General features: G+C 43.8%; 6 non-coding genes across 6 annotated transcripts; all 6 read right to left on the reverse strand.

The window, feature by feature from the left end:
- Window positions 1–8,735: 8,735 nt before the first annotated feature.
- On the reverse strand, window positions 8,736–8,808 carry trnar-acg (transfer RNA arginine (anticodon ACG)). The gene has a single exon. It is a non-coding gene; the product is annotated as a tRNA-Arg (tRNA).
- A 777-nt stretch (window positions 8,809–9,585) lies between these two features.
- On the reverse strand, window positions 9,586–9,657 carry trnah-gug (transfer RNA histidin (anticodon GUG)). Its single transcript has one exon. It is a non-coding gene; the product is annotated as a tRNA-His (tRNA).
- Window positions 9,658–10,107: 450 nt separating this feature from the next.
- Window positions 10,108–10,180, reverse strand: trnar-acg (transfer RNA arginine (anticodon ACG)). Its single transcript has one exon. It is a non-coding gene; the product is annotated as a tRNA-Arg (tRNA).
- A 1,982-nt stretch (window positions 10,181–12,162) lies between these two features.
- trnah-aug (transfer RNA histidin (anticodon AUG)) lies at window positions 12,163–12,236 on the reverse strand. Its single transcript has one exon. It is a non-coding gene; the product is annotated as a tRNA-His (tRNA).
- Window positions 12,237–14,385: 2,149 nt separating this feature from the next.
- trnah-gug (transfer RNA histidin (anticodon GUG)) lies at window positions 14,386–14,457 on the reverse strand. Its single transcript has one exon. It is a non-coding gene; the product is annotated as a tRNA-His (tRNA).
- Window positions 14,458–14,907: 450 nt separating this feature from the next.
- Window positions 14,908–14,980, reverse strand: trnar-acg (transfer RNA arginine (anticodon ACG)). The gene has a single exon. It is a non-coding gene; the product is annotated as a tRNA-Arg (tRNA).
- Window positions 14,981–15,403: the final 423 nt, after the last annotated feature.

Raw genomic sequence — 15,403 nt, forward strand, 5'->3', positions numbered from 1 at the left:
GCTTCCTGATACCTTTCTATTGCAGAACGAGCGCGCATATTGTTGGATGAGTGAGAGTTGGGTAAGGTCGCAAATTGGAGTCAGATTACTTATTTGAGTTTACATTGGGTTGAAGTTAAATTCTAACATTGATATAAAGATAAATTCCAACAATTTATGGTGACCCCGACGTGATGCATGAGAGGTAATAGAAGTCTGGGACTTCAAAGAGAGTCTGGGACTCCAAGAAAAGAAAAGAAGTCTGGGACTTCAAGAGTCTGGGGCTCAAAGGAAGCCTGGGGCTTCAGGAAAAACCACAAGAGTCTGGGACTCGGGCCTGGGGCCCACGTCCACACCAGGTGACGACCTGATAAAGAATAAAGGAGCCGCACATCCGACCGGCCTTCCTCTTGGGCCCACAGTGACATAAGGTAAGCAGATCCTTTTCAAATTCTGCATATTGGCAACGGTAAATTATAAGAGGAAGGCGGAGCGGAACGGCGTTAAAATATATGGTTAAATAAATAAATAAATATAGAAGAGTAAAATCTGGGATTTACCTACTAGAATAGTTTGGAACTATTCGTGGTTAAGATACGATATGGTTAAATAAATAAATAAAATATATAAATAAATAAGTGTAACAGTGTGGACGATAGTAGAGTAAAATCTGGGATTTACCTACTAGAATAGTTTGGAACTATTCGTGGTTAAGATACGATTTAAAATATCAGAGTGGAAGCGGTGTGAATGTGAAGGCTAAAATTGTTCTGCGTAAGAAGTGTGTTTGGGACACGCACGAGTGGATTTTGATTTCAAGATGGCGAAGGAGAGGAAGTGTGATAGTGGTCTCGGGTCCCGGGTGTGGCACGGAGATTAAGGATAAATTCATAAAAATGAAACATAAAAAAGAGAAGAAAAACATGAAGTAGGGATGAAATAAGAAAAGAGAAAGCTAGAGAAAAGAGAAGAAATTGTGTCAGTGTAGCGATTGGAAGTTCAATAAGAAAAGAAAAGGAATGTGAAAAAGATGCAGAATGTGTAGAAAAGAGAAAGGAACAATTAATGTTCCATTGAAAGGAGGATGATGAAACAGGCAGTATTGAGAATGACAGAGTTTGGTGATTGAAGAAGGTGTGACTTGAACAAATGAAAAGGATAAGAATCAGGGTCTGCTGTAAGGAGGAATTGAAGAAATAAATATTTCATGTTTCATACTTGAGTTGATGGTCTTTCTATTAAGGTAACTGTAATTAGTAACTGGAATGAAATGCACAGATGGAAATGACACAAAGAAAAAAAGATTGGTGTTATGAAATCATAATTGAATGAAGCTTTTGAGAGCATGAGAAACCTTTGCAAGGGCATAGGTGGTTCCTGACTTTGTAGTTTGTGATTTGATACCTTGATTGTTTGAGTGGCTTTGGTAAGGCTACAGTGAATTTGGAAAATTAAAGGAAAAAATAAGAGTGAGAAAGATTTTACAGAAGGCAATGAGTATAGGTGTAATCGTAAAATCATGAGTGTGCTCTAACAAAGAGTTAACAGCTCTTTGAAGTTAGATGCTCGTTCCCAAGTAGGGGGAGGAAGTCAGAGAAAGAGGATGAAGTGATTGAAAAAGTGGAAGAAAAGACGGAATGTCTGAGAGGCATTTATCCACAGTTGCCAGACTCGCAACAGTATGTGTTTGAGCCGCCGCCCGTTCCGACGGCGCAATTAATGGCCCCGTAGTCACCTTGGGGGGGCAGAATGGTTTGAGATGCAAAAGATAACGAGTCACAGAGAGCACCAGCAGGAACATGTGAACATTTCAGACACAAGAGGAAAAACAGGCATCAATGGCAGTCGTTAACTGATTGAAAAGGAAGATATGCCTTTTGTTGCTGTGGCACTCAGTCCTTTTGTGTCAGAGGTGTGTCTCAGGCACACCTCCCTTGATGTTACAGCAATGGAATCCAGTCTTCAGGCGTTCGCTCTCCGGGGGGTCTCATCCATGTGGTCGAGCATGGTTCATGCTGTGGAGCAGTGCTTTTGCGATACTAGTGGAGTAGAGCATGGGGTAAAGTATATATTCAACCGAACAATAAATATAAATTGGCAGGGAGTATGAACGCAAGTTGAACACTGAAACATGCAGGGGACACCTGAGGAACGGCAGAGCGGTGACAATCTTATTAAAATTTAAATTTTTAAGCAAAGGGATTATGGTTTTGGGATAAGTTTTAAGTGAAGTATTCTATGAACACGTTGAAAGAAAATCTTTGGAAAGGGGAATATCTAGCCATTGGAGATTGGTTTACCAAATATAAAGTTGGACTAAATAGTTTCGTAGATGATTTATTAACTGATGTGTATTAAATGTGACAAAGGTGGAAGACAGATGTTTTTTTGACTGTACGACGCGAACGCTGACATGACAATTTTAGAGGATATGACATCATTCCATAAATACCAGACTGCTAACATTCGCATCTATGAGCTGTTTGATGTCACAGGTGCAGTTTCGTCAGCTACGTCCAGGAGAGGAGAAACAACTTCACGGGGAGTGAATGGGAAAATCCAGAGACCCACAGTTGTAAATTTTGGCATACGCTGGCTAAATTAAGGCAAAATTATGGATCTGCCAGCACAGATCTCAGTGAAATCAAGGCGGACGCGCCAAGTGGAGGGGTCTCTGTGTGGAATTGGAAAGTATCTTTTGGTGAATGAAAGTGTGAAAGAAAAGTGTTTGTATGCATATGTGGTTTGAGTGAATGTTTAAGGGACGGGCCTCAGGAAAGAAACAGAAAATTGATTGAGGACACCAGCAAGCCCTTACAGTACTAGAGATGCAATGGGCGGACAGGCTTGATCAACCTGAATCCCTATTGCACTCCCAAGTATTGATTTTCAAGTTGTTTTTGGAGAAAGATTGGAGTAATTAAATTCAAGCATCAAGTGAATGATTGATTGACGTTATTACACAAAATTTATGCAAAACTGAAAGTTTTGGAAGGAAGATAATTTGTCTCTTCTCACTGGCAATTGCCACACCTCCAGTTATCTCCACAGGTTTGAGGTGACATGTGACCAGTGTGACCAGTAGGCCAGAGAATGCTTCAAATAGCGCCTCACCACGCCCATCCCGGAGGTTCTCCTCAACAAGGAGGGAGAAATAAGATATTCTAATTCAGGGTCCACGGTACAGATTAAGATATAGTTGTTGCTTTAGCCTGCTCATGTGCTCCACAGGAGTTATTATTATTCACATTGGATGCGCGACTAGATAACACACACCCAGTCCAGGATAGGGCAAAATTTTCTTGGATTGTTTAGACCTTTCCATATAATACAGCACCACAGCAGTGATACTTGAAATTAATGTCGAATTAGTGGCACTGTCTTTATGGAAAATTACTCACTTAACGCAAGGGTAGGTTGTTGTAGAGGAGATATTTCAGACACAAATGACCCTGAATGTTATTCGGATATTTTCCATTGTATCGTAGTCCATTGTATTTAGGACTAAGACATTGTAAAACACTGTTTGGAAGAACTTATAGAATACCTCAAATTTAAGAACAAATGGGAAATAGATGTTGAAGCAACTTTAGTTGACCATATGTGAAAAGTGTTAGGAAAACAAAAGACAGGCGCAAATTTAGAGTGACAAGGATCTTTCTGTCTCCCAGCAGGGGCACTAAATTAGTGAAGCCAGGATACTGGGTGCTTGTAAGAAGTTTGAAGATAAGACATTTGTAATTACCCAAGGGGGAAGGAAGTGTTAGTGACAGCTCTAACAGCTGTAAAGATAGCAGAAAGGTCAACATTGGTTTATTTGACACGTTGTAAAAAGGTCACGTTGGTTGAAATCTCCTACAAAGGAGACACCAGACTAAGAGAGGTTTGGTTTATACAGAGTTACAAGCGGGACAAAATTTATTTAAGAGGAACTGTCCTCACTTTAGGCCGAGGCCAGACCTGCTGACCAGCATGATGGTCACCAGCTAAATGGGGACACCTCAGGTGAGATTGGCCGTGCCGTGCATCAGATATTTCTGGCCCGTTGGGGTCGATGTTGCTGTGTCGTTCAGGTGGGGAAGGGGGAGACAGGCCTGGTCTATGTGGCCAGGGCGAGACGTGAATGGAGTGAGACTTCCGGCAGTGACCCATCCAATAATGTCGACATTACACAGCTGTTCCAGTTGGCCGTCCACAAGGGCGTGCCCCTTCAAGTGGCAGACATCAGGCGAAATAGTCCATCAATGAAAAATGCTAATCGGCCTAAGTAGAACACATTTTGTACATGATTTTGCACGACATCAGAAAAGGAAAATATGGGATTGGATTAAGGAGCGTGACTAAAAATTGTTGTACTTGCAGGTTTAGGAGGCCAAGAAAGATAAAAATATTAAAAAAAGAGGAAGCAGCTAAGGCAGCCACCGACGCACGCGGCTCCCATTGGACCTGCTCCTTCCAGTTCTGCTGCTTCTGGGCTAGGTTCGGGTGACGCAGCGCCACAGCAGACTGGCGTCCAAAGCAGGCCGGTCAACGAGGTCGGGACCGCGGTAACAGAGGTACGGGTGGTTATGGACAGGGTTTGTGAGTGGGGTGTGCTCTGGCTGTGGGGTGTGGGGTCACTGGGTGATGAGCTGTCCATGCCGAGCCACTTTCTGGAATGTGCCATCCTCCGGTGCCATATCTGTCACAAAGAGCTCCACCAGCGCAGGGGGCGCCACCGTTACCCACTCCCAACGCACTTGACACAAACCCGCTCGTACCCCATTCCATGACAGGGGGCCGCGGAGCTTCAGCGTTCGAGGACTAGCAGGTCCTAGCATTCCGGGGACGGTGGATGGACAAGTTTTCGATGGTGCTGGATATTGGGGCGAGCTATGAGCTCCTTCCGCAACCCCCACTGAGCCATGTGGACTCTCAAGATTGCCTGAGTCACTGCCATTGACTGAACGAACACTGGAATTCGAGTGGCATTCCCGGATGGGACTGAACTTGACTGTGCACATCCCACGGAGAGAGCATATGTCGTGCTCTCTTCCTTCCCAGTGGCTAAACTGAACTGAAACATTTGAGGGCAGCTCTGAAACCTGGTTCCCATCCTCCCGCGGTGGGTATGCCCTGTTCCTGCTCTGGTCTGAGTGGTTTAGCAACCGCCACCCATTCAATTCACCAATTGACACATCACATTGTACATGTGATCACAAACATGATTTGGTTTATCAAAAATGCACTCATCCAAATTTAGTCATGAGTGCATCTTGCGTTAGAATTATATATTTGTTATGTCTACCGGCGTTGCCTCGCACGCGTGCCATGTCCCTGAGCAGCGGAAATGGTATGAATTGTTTACTTTCGCCGAGCCACAAATCGCATTGAATATTGATGAGCGTCATCATACTAGAGATCTAGACCCCATAGTTGTTGAATACTCCGCGTCACAATCGGGAGATCATATTTCAGCACCGACTACAAATTCTTTGGTTTTGGGGACATTACTAAATTTCAAAATTTCCAGGGAAGTTCGCTCGGAAATGGTAGTTCTGTGTGAGTCTCTGATAGAGGTGTTGTGGACCCAGGGCCCGACTGATTTGGGGCTCGGCTCCACAGCTCCGCGATTGTTTTTACTGTCTCTACCCCCTCCCCCAGTTGACAGAATCAGTGTGGGCACAGCCTGTAGGTGGATTGAGCCAATCATGAGACAATAGGAGGTGAAGACTGCAGCGGTCTTGGAGCTGTCTATGTCTTGTAGAGCACCTTTTCTTGCGTGAAATAAAAAAGAAAAAATAAAAGAGGTTTAATTCGGTATCTGCGTTATTATAGTTTTGGGATTTTTTATTTTAAGCATAAATGGTTACTATTTCATTTGGGTTGCTTTAAAATTTGTCAATTAACAGTCAAAATTGGAGCGTTAGCTCGAGGCTTGATTTGTAATCTCGGAACACAGTTAGATATTTGAACTCAGTGAACTCAGCATCACTGGAGTCGGACATCACTCCGTACATCAACCTCCGGGTGCTTTCCCGGAGGTGGACTCAATCTCGCGGGTAAGGACAGTTTAGAGTTCTGGCTAGAACCTCACACGCCATCCAATTGGGAACTACAGAACAACAGTGGTACCATAACTCACAGTTGCGCCCGGCCCCAGTATTTGTGCCCGCCAAGGTTGAGCTTAGAGGTTGACCGCCCGGACGGGCAGGTCAAGAGAGGGAATGTGTAGATGGCATGAATTGGATCAAAGTCAGACACTTTCGAGTCTGAACAAAGACGATGACGATGCAACTGTTTAACTTATTGACTATTTTGCTTGCTGGCGTGTGCTTTGTGTGGACGATGTTGGCGTTTGAACATAGGATGGGGGATGACAGAAGTGATGGAGCGAAAGGAGCATGTAATGGAATGGTGTGGTATGGAGCAGAGCGAGATGATGGTAAGACGCTGACACAGACACAACAACTACTGCTAAATCTGAAATGTAAACAACCGACACAGGTGAACACTTGGGTGACAATTTTAATTGGACACATCCATGGAATGATGTGGGAATAAAAAAGAAAGAGCCTATTTTTGACACCCAAGTTGCAAAACAAAAGTTCACCTGCCTAAAAGTTAAATGGGACTGGTCCTGGGATTGGAAATCTCCAGGAGTCATGGTGAAATGAAAATGTGTCTTTGCCAGTAGGAATCCCTCTCGCTCGTGATGATGTTTGGCTGTGGTGTGGAGAGAAAGTGCTGTACGATAGGCTTCCCACCAATGCCTCAGGTAAGTGCGCCCTGGTAACGCTGATCATGCCAGTTAGTGTGACAGCCTTAGATCTGGCCAAAATGGAGTGGGAAGGTGTTGGACAATGGGGAAGAATCCCCTTCCTTAACAGGAAGAGAAGGGACATGCAAGAATGGTTGAATGCAGGAGATCCCACGTATATAGATCCAATTGGAGTTCCAAGAGGGATCCCTGACGAGTATAAATTGGTGGATCAAATTGCGGCAGGATGGGAGAGCCTTTTCCTGTTCGTTACAGTAAACAAAAATGTGGACCGGATTAATTATGTCCACTATAATGTCCAACGATTGGCGAATTTTACCACCTCAGCACTCCAGGCAGTGCATGAGCAATTGGCTGCCACGTCTCTTATGGCATTCCAGAACAGAATAAGCTTAGATATGGTGTTAGCCGAAAGAGGAGGAGTGTGTGGTATTTTTGGGGATCAGTGTTGTACTCTGATTCCCAACAATACATCTCCTGACGGTCGCCTTACCAAGGCATTGGAGGGTCTGCGCACGCTAAGTAACAAAATGAAGGAGCACTCAGGTGTGGACACCAGTTGGTATTCTGACTGGTTAAACATCTTTGGTAAATATAAAAGCCTGATTGCATCAGTACTGATTTCTATCGCTGTGTTTGCCGCTATTATGGTGTTATGCGGATGTTGCTGTATTCCATGTATTAGATCATTAACTGTTAAGACAATAGAACGCACGTTGGGGCCACTCCCTCCGGGTGGTCAGTACATGATGATCCCTCAAAAGGACCCCCAGGAGGCGGAGGTAGCCGTGGCCCTCCGGGAGTCCAGGATGTGAGTATGGAAAGATGGCCTCGGGGACCTGAGGCCATAAGGAGGGAATGAAATTTTCTACTGGAATGAACTTTTCTACTAATTTTCTATTGGAATGACATTTTTGTACTAATTTTCACTAATTGTCTACTGGAATGAAATTTTCTACTGATTCTTATTCTTTTACTAATTGTTTGATGTGTTTTAGTTTTATGGCAAATGATGTCGAGCTCGTGTGCAGCAATGAAATAAGGTGTTCAAGTGATGACCTCAGATGTCTGAGGTCATGAGAGGGATTAAAGGATAATGTAAATGGCAGTCAACCTGAAACAGAACAAAGGGTGGACTGCTAGGAGCCACTTTTGTGATCCTGGCATGGAAGTCCATTGTTTCAGAGGGGTCTCGTTCACACCTCCTGTGGTGCAGCTGTGATCCAATCTTCCTGCATTCCTCTCCTGAGTGTCTGGTCATTAGCATGGTCTAAACTTCGGTTACACTTAAAGGATTTCATAATTTTGACTAATAAAGGGATATAAGAGTTTGAGCTTAACATAGTTCATTAGATGTTGGTGCATCCAATGTATGAAAATGTGATATTGTAAAATGCTGAGAGTGTGACTGGTGGAGCGAAACTGGTTGCGGGGGTTGTGCAGGAATGGAATGTTTTAGAAGCAGATGGTGCTGAGCGAGACGAGATGACTCCGGGAGCATTGGCTGAAGGAGCGGCCATCGGGGGATCGCACGCAGGAGGAGCCACGGGATTCGGCGGGAGGAGAAAGACCAATGAGAGCGAGCTAAAGTTAACTGCAATACACATAGCCAATAGAATCATGCCAGGATGCCTTTGTCTGTGCCATTTGCATGTTGTATGGTATGAATCATTACTGGGCAACTCGGAGGTAGAACACATTAGCTGGTGGCAAGAGAGGTGTAGAGTTGTATTGAGAGGGACTCGAGACCCAGGTGCCATGTAGAAAATCTGTATTGGGAATAAATCCACTTTGTGCGTGAAAATGCCGGCTTCCTGATACCTTTCTATTGCAGAACGAGCGCGCATATTGTTGGATGAGTGAGAGTTGGGTAAGGTCGCAAATTGGAGTCAGATTACTTATTTGAGTTTACATTGGGTTGAAGTTAAATTCTAACATTGATATAAAGATAAATTCCAACAATACACAATGCACAGGTTTAGCACAAAATGTAAGACGAGCTAGCTAGGAGTCGAACCTAGAATCTTCTGATCCGTAGTCAGATGCGTTATCCATTGCGCCACTAGCCCCACGCATGTGTGTATTTGTGTGCAAGACATCGGGTGGGGACGCGTATCTCTCCACTGGTCAAGCAAGCAACACTATTGGTGAAGCTGAGGTTGCTGTGACGCGGACTCAAACCGGGGTTGCTGCTGCCACTACACAGAGTACTAACCACTATACGATCACGGCCCCGAGTGTGTTGCTATGCAATGGCAGAATTGTCTCTCCACCGATGATAGCTACACGTAAGGCCAAAATAAAATGCAACAGACGGGTTTCTTAGAAAAGACGACTGAAACAATGTTCAATGATTTTCATTGGCAGAAAACTCCTTCAGTATTTAATGAAACTCATACATTTCCGAAATCTTGAATCCCAATTCAGTGGGAATGAATTTTCTATTTTGCGGAATCTTGATTTTGAGATTTAAGCAACCTTTTCCAATGACAGGACGACCTTCTTGAAGGAAAAGGTACTTCTAAAATTGTGATGAAGAATGTAACTCTCCAGGTTAATGTTTGACAAAGAGTTTATTCAGCACTGGAAGGACCTTTTCCTTGTTGAGATTGGTGAAGTGAGCCCTCTCCAGTGAATTCATGAAAAGATACACGATGCACAGGTTTAGCACAAAATGTAAGACGAGGTAGCTGGGAGTCAAACCTCGAATGTCCTGAACCATTATCAGATGCGGTATCCATTGCGCCACTCGCCCCACTCATGTGTGGAGTTGTCTGTAAGACATCGGGTGGGGACGCGTATCTCCCCACTGGTCAAGCAAGCAACACTATTGGTGAAGCTGAGGCTGCCATGACCCGGATTCGAACCGGGGTTGCTGCGGCCACAACACAGAGTACTAACCACTATACGATCACGGCCCCGAGTGTGTTGCTATGCAATGGCAGAATTGTCTCTGCACCGCTGACAGCTACACGTAAGGCCAAAATAAAATGCAACAGACGGGTTTCGTAGATAGGACGACTGAAACAATGTTCAATGATTTTCATTGGCAGAAAACTCCTTCAGTATTTAATGAAACTCATACATTTCAGAAATCTTGAATCCCAATTCAGTGGGAATGAATTTTCTATTTTGCGGAATCTTGATTTTGAGATTTAAGCAACCTTTTCCAATGACAGGACGACCTTCTTGAAGGAAAAGGTACTTTTAAAATTGTGTTGAAGAATGTAACTCTCCAGGTTAATGTTTGACAAAGAGTTTATTCAGCACTGGAAGGACCTTCTCCTTGTTGACATTGGTGAAGAAAGCCCTCTACAGAGAATTCATAAAAAGAAACACAATGCACAGGTTTAGCACAAAATGTAAGATGAGCTAGCTAGGAGTCGAACCTAGAATCTTCTGATCCGTAGTCAGATGCGTTATCCATTGCGCCACTAGCCCCACGCATGTGTGAAGTTGTCTGAAAGACATCGGGTGGGGACGCGTATCTCTCCACTGGTCAAGCAAGCAACACTATTGGTGAAGCTGAGGCTGCCGTGACCCGGATTCGAACCGGGGTTCCTGCGGCCACAACACAGAGTACTAACCACATACGACCACGACCCCGAATGTGTTGCTGTGCAATGGCAGAATTGTCTCTCCACCGCTGACAGCTACACGTAAGGCCAAAATAAAATGCAACAGATGGGTTTTTTAGAAAGGACGACTGAAACAATGTTCAATGATTTTCATTGGCAGAAAACTCCTTCAGTATTTAATGAAACTCATACATTTCAGAAATCTTGAATCCCAATTCAGTGGGAATGAATTTTCTATTTCGCAGGATCTTGATTTTGAGATTTAAGCAACCTTTTCCAATGACAGGACGACCTTCTTGAAGGAAAAGTTACTTCTAAAATTGTGTTGAAGAATGTAACTCTCCAGGTTAATGTTTGACAAAGAGTTTATTAAGCACTGGAAGGACCATCTCCTTGTTGACATTGGTGAAGTGAGCCCTCTCCAGTGAATTCATGAAAAGATACACGATGCACAGGTTTAGCACAAAATGTAAGACGAGCTAGCTGGGAGTCAAACCTAGAATGTCCTGAACCATTATCAGATGCGGTATCCATTGCGCCACTCGCCCCACTCATGTGTGGAGTTGTCTGTAAGACATCTGGGGGGACGCGTATCTCCCCACTGGTCAAGCAAGCAACACTATTGGTGGAGCTGAGGCTGCAGTGACCCGGAACCGAACCTGTGTTGCTGCAGCCAAAACATAGAGAACTAACACTGATACGATCACGGCCCCGAGTGTCTAGCTCTGCAATGGCAAAATTGTCTGTCTACTGCTGACAGCTACACTTACGGCCAAAATAAAATGCAACAGACTGTTTTTTTAGAAAGGACGACTCAAACAATGTTAAATGACTTTCATTGGCAGAAAACTCCTTCAGTATTTCATGAAACTCATACAATTCAGAAATCTTGAATACCAATTCAGTGGGAATGAATTTTCTATTTCGCAGGATCTTGATTTTGAGATTAAAGCAACCTTTTCCAATGACAGGACGACCTTCTCGAAGGAAAAGTTACTTCTAAAATTGTGTTGAAGAATGTAACTCTCCAGGTTAATGTTTGACAAAGAGTTTATTAAGCACTGGAAGGACTTTCTCCTTGTTGACATTGGTGAAGTGAGCCCTCTCCAGTGAATTCATGAAAAGATACACGATGCACAGGTTTAGCACAAAATGTAAGACGAGCTAGCTAGGAGTCGAACCTAGAATGTCTTGAACCATTATCAGATGTGGCATCCATTGCGCCACTCGCCCCACTCATGTGTGGAGTTTCTGTAAGACATCGGGTGGGGACTCGTATCTCCCCACTGGTCAAGCAAGCAACACTATTGGTGAAGCTGCGGCTGCCGTGACCCGGATTCGAACCAGGGTTGCTGCGGCCACAACACAGAGTACTAACCACTATACGATGACGGCCCCGAGTGTGTTGCTATGCAATGGCAGAATTGTCTCTACACCGCTGACAGCTACACGTAAGGCCAAAATAAAATGCAACAAACGGGTTTCTTAGAAAGGACGACTGAAACAATGTTCAATGATTTTCATTGGCAGAAAACTCCTTCAGTATTTAATGAAACTCATACATTTCAGAAATCTTGAATCCCAATTCAGTGGGAATGAATTTTCTATTTTGCGAAATCTTGATTTTGAGATTTAAGCAACCTTTTCCAATGACAGGACGACCTTCTTGAAGGAAAAGGTACTTCTAAAATTGTGATGAAGAATGTAACTCTCCAGGTTAATGTTTGACAAAGAGTTTATTAAGCACTGGAAGGACCTTCTCCTTGTTGACATTGGTGAAGAAAGCCCTCTCCAGAGAATTCATGAAAAGATACACAATGCACAGGTTTAGCACAAAATGTAAGACGAGGTAGCTAGGAGTTGAACCTAGAATCTTCTGATCCATAGTCAGATGCGTTATCCATTGCGCCACTAGCCCCACGCATGTGTGTAGTTGTCTGTAAGACATCGGGTGGGGACGCGTATCTCTCCACTGGTCAAGCAAGCAACACTATTGGTGAAGCTGAGGCTGCCGTGACACGGACTCGAACCGGGGTTGCTGTGGCCACAACACAGAGCACTAACCACTATACGATCACGGCCCTGAGTGTGTTGCTATGCAATGGCAGTATTGTCTCTCCACCGCTGACAGCTACACGTAAGGCCAAAATAAAATACAACAGACGGGTTTCTTAGAAAGGACGACTGAAACAATGTATAATGATTTTCATTGGCAGAAAACTCCTTCAGTATTTAATGAAACTCATACATTTCAGAAATCTTGAATCCCAATTCAGTGGGAATGAATTTTCTATTTTGCGGAATCTTGATTTTGAGATTTAAGCAACCTTTTCCAATGACAGGACGACCTTCTTGAAGGAAAAGGTACTTCTAAAATTGTGATGAAGAATGTAACTCTCCAGGTTAATGTTTGACAAAGAGTTTATTAAGCACTGGAAGGACCTTTTCCTTGTTGACATTGGTGATGTGAGCCCTCTCCAGTGAATTCATGAAAAGATACACGATGCACAGGTTTAGCACAAAATGTAAGACGAGCTAGCTGGGCGTCAAACCTAGAATGTCCTGAACCATTATCAGATGCGGTATCCATTGCGCCACTCGCCCCACTCATGTGTGGAGTTGTCTGTAAGACATCTGGGGGGACTCGTATCTCCCCACTGGTCAAGCAAGCAACTCTATTGGTGGAGCTGAGGCTGCCGTGAACCGGAACCGAACCTGTGTTGCTGCGGCCAGAACATAGAGAACTAACACCGATACGATCACGGCCCCGAGTGTATAGCTATGCAATGGCAAAATTGTCTGTCTTCTGCTGACAGCTACACTTACGGCCAAAATAAAATGCAACAGACTGTTTTTTTTTAGAAAGGACGACTCAAACAATGTTAAATGACTTTTATTGGCAGAAAACTCCTTCAGTATTTCATGAAACTCATACAATTCAGAAATCTTGAATACCAATTCAGTGGGAATGAATTTTCTATTTCGCAGGATCTTGATTTTGAGATTTAAGCAACCTTTTCCAATGACAGGACGACCTTCTTGAAGGAAAAGTTACTTCTAAAATTGTGTTGAAGAATGTAACTCTACAGGTTAATGTTTGACAAAGAGTTTATTAAGCACTCGAATGACCTTCTCCTTGTTGACATTGGTGAAGTGAGCCCTCTCCAGTGAATTCATGAAAAGATACACGATGCACAGGTTTAGCACAAAATGTAAGACGAGCTAGCTGGGAGTCAAACCTAGAATCTTCTGATCCGTAGTCAGATGCGTTATCCATTGCGCCACTCGCCCCACTCATGTGTGGAGTTGTCTGTAAGACATCTGGGGGGACTCTTATCTCCCCACTAGTCAAGCAAGCAACTCTATGGGTGGAGCTGAGGCTGCCGTGACCCAGAACCGAACCTGTGTTGCTGCGGCCAGAACATAGAAAACTAACACTGATACGATCACGGCCCCGAGTGTATAGCTATGCGATGGCAAAATTGTCTGTCTACCGCTGACAGCTACACGTACGGCCAAAATAAAATGCAACAGACTGTTTTTTTTAGAAAGGACGACTCAAACAATGTTAAATGACTTTCATTGGCAGAAAACTCCTTCAGTATTTCATGAAACTCATACAATTCAGAAATCTTGAATACCAATTCAGTGGGAATGAATTTTCTATTTCGCAGGATCTGGATTTTGAGATTTAAGCAACCTTTTCCAATGACAGGACGACCTTCTTGAAGGAAAAGGTACTTCTAAAATTGTGTTGAAGAATGTAACTCTCCAGGTTAATGTTTGACAAAGAGTTTATTAAGCACTGGAAGGATCTTTTCCTTGTTGAGATTGGTGAAGTGAGCCCTCTCCAGTGAATTCATGAAAAGATACACGATGCACAGGTTTAGCACAAAATGTAAGACGAGCTAGCTGGGAGTCAAACCTCAAATGTCCTGAACCATTATCAGATGCGGTATCCATTGCGCCACTCGCCCCACTCCTGTGTGGAGTTGTCTGTAAGACATCGGGTGGGGACGCGTATGTCCCCACTGGTCAAGCAAGTAACACTATTGGTGAAGCTGAGGCTGCCGTGACCCGGATTCGAACCGGGGTCGCTGCGGCCACAACACAGAGTACTAACCACTATACGATCACGGCCCCGAGTGAGTTGCTATGCAATGGCAGAATTATCTCTGCACCGCTGTCAGCTACACGTAAGGCTAAAATAAAATGCAACAGACGGGTTTCGTAGATAGGACGACTGAAACAATGTTCAATGATTTTCATTGGCAGAAAACTCCTTCAGTATTTAATGAAACTCATACATTTCAGAAATCTTGAATACCAATTCAGTGGGAATGAATTTTCTATTTTGCGGAATCTTGATTTTGAGATTTAAGCAACCTTTTCCAATGACAGGACGACCTTCTTGAAGGAAAAGGTACTTCTAAAATTGTGATGAAGAATGTAACTCTCCAGGTTAATGTTTGACAAAGAGTTTATTAAGCACTGGAAGGACCTTTTCCTTGTTGACATTGGTGATGTGAGCCCTCTCCAGTGAATTCATGAAAAGATACACGATGCACAGGTTTAGCACAAAATGTAAGACGAGCTAGCTAGGAGTCGAACCTAGAATCTTCTGATCCGTAGTCAGATGCATTATCCATTGCGCCACTAGCCCCACGCATGTGTGTAGTTGTCTGAAAGACATCGGGTGGGGACGCGTATCTCTCCACTGGTCAAGCAAGCACCACTATTGGTGAAGCTTAGGCTGCCGTGACGCGGACTCGAACCGGGGTTGCGGCGGCCACTACACAGAGTACTAACCACTATACGATCACGGCCCCGAGTGTGTCGCTATGCAATGGCAAAATTGTCTGTCTACTGCTGACAGCTACACTTACGGCCAAAATAAAATGCAACAGACTGTTTTTTTTAGAAAGGACGACTCAAACAATGTTAAATGACTTTTATTGGCAGAAAACTCCTTCAGTATTTCATGAAACTCATACAATTCAGAAATCTTGAATACCAATTCAGTGGGAATGAATTTTCTATTTCGCAGGATCTTGATTTTGAGATTTAAGCAACCTTTTCCAATGAC

The sequence above is a fragment of the Idiotropiscis lumnitzeri genome, chromosome 9 (genome assembly GCF_059441095.1).
Source record: "Idiotropiscis lumnitzeri isolate Australia: NSW breed Sydney's pygmy pipehorse chromosome 9, RoL_Ilum_1.0, whole genome shotgun sequence".
Taxonomy (NCBI): domain Eukaryota; kingdom Metazoa; phylum Chordata; class Actinopteri; order Syngnathiformes; family Syngnathidae; genus Idiotropiscis; species Idiotropiscis lumnitzeri.